Genomic DNA, 1,772 nt, shown 5'->3' on the forward strand with positions numbered 1-1,772 from the left:
ACTGTAGCTGTCTTCAGACACTCCAGAAGAGGGCGCCAGATCTCGTTACGGATGGTTGTGAGCCACCATGTGGTTGCTGGGATTAGAACTCTGGACCTTCGGAAGAGCAGTCGGGTGCTCTTACCCACTGAGCCATCTCACCAGCTCGAGACCCTGTCTTAAAATAAGTAAAATATCAAATTTGTTGGTGGAAGATTTAATTTTTTAATTTATTTTATTTTTTTATTTTTTTTTCGGACAGGGTTTTACCACATAGCCTAGGTTATCCTGAAACTCACAAGGTAAGCCAAGCCCTTTAAATCCCACCCTTCCCACTTCTGCTTCCTGAATGCTAAGATTACAGTTGTGTACTGTCACATCTAGCTTCATTTTAACTATTTCAATTACAAAACAGACATATACTACTATGTGTGTGTGTGTGTGTGTGCACTCGTGTGCACGTGCCCATGCTGATGCATGCCTGGAGGTCAGAGATCAACATTAAGTGTCTCCTCTACCACTATCTGCCTTATTTTTTGTTATTGTTACTGAACCTGGAGCTCACCGTTTGACACTATGGGACTATAAGAGATATATGATATAACTGTTGGGAGATACTGTGAAGTTTTTATCTAGACATCTTCTGATCCTCCTAATTGCTATGAATAGGATAAGAAGACACTCCTAATAAATCTTACTTTACAGACTGTATATGAGTGTCTTCTCCAATTTTGTATATTAAATCTCTAACTCTAAATGGGATGGTATTTGGAAGTAGGCTGTTGGGAGATGATTAAGTTTAAGTGAAATCATAAGGTTAGGGCTCTTATACAAGAAATATCCCTGTGTCCTTATAAAGGGTATGGGGGACACAGGGATATTTTTATGACCCAAGAGCACAGCAAGGCAGCTGTCAGAAAACCAAGAGTCAAGTCTTTATCATGCAATGGATGTGCTTGATCTTCAACTTCTAGCTTCTAGAAAAGAGAGAACAGATGTTGTATAAGCACTCAGTGTAGGACATTTGTTCTGTACTTTGCACAAACTGAAGCAACATGTAAGAGTGACCTCTGTTGAAGAAACCTGTGATGTACTATAAGACCATAGAAAATTGTGCTATTTTATATCCTTGGGCTTGGAATTAAGCACTGGACCTACTACAAAAGTATACTAATGGAGGAGGAAGAAAGGGAGAAACAAGGGAAGGAGAAGCGGGGAGAACTGGTTTCTGCAAGTTGTCTTCTGACTTCCATATGTGTACCACAATTTCCACATGTATAGCATGGCACATGCACACATGTATGTGCACACATATGCACACATGCACACACACACGCACACACACACACACACACACACACACTAAAAATGCAAGTCAAGCCATTAAAGATGGTAAATTTCATATATGTGCATTTTTCACATTAAAAACATTCAGATGGAGCATCGGCGGCAGACATCTTGGTTATGGGACTCCACCGAGAATATTCTGCACAGGTGAGAGTGTGGACTACAGAAGCTAATAGCTTCTGTGACAGGCCGAAGCAACACAGCTTCTGGGACAGGTCCGGTTTTGGGCCTTCATCTTCAGCCAGGAGGGAGGTCCGAATGCCAGATATCTGTTCACCTTCCCTGTAAGAGGAGAGCTTGCCTTCAGAGAGTGCTCTAACCACTGAAACTCAGAGGAGAGAACTAGTCTCCCAGGTCTTCTGATAGAGGCTAACAGAATCACTAGAGGAACAACCTCTAACCAGAGACAACTAAATCAACTAACTCCAGAGATTACCAGATGGCGA

Source organism: Mus caroli, chromosome 7, assembly GCF_900094665.2.
Source record: "Mus caroli chromosome 7, CAROLI_EIJ_v1.1, whole genome shotgun sequence".
NCBI lineage: Eukaryota > Metazoa > Chordata > Mammalia > Rodentia > Muridae > Mus > Mus caroli.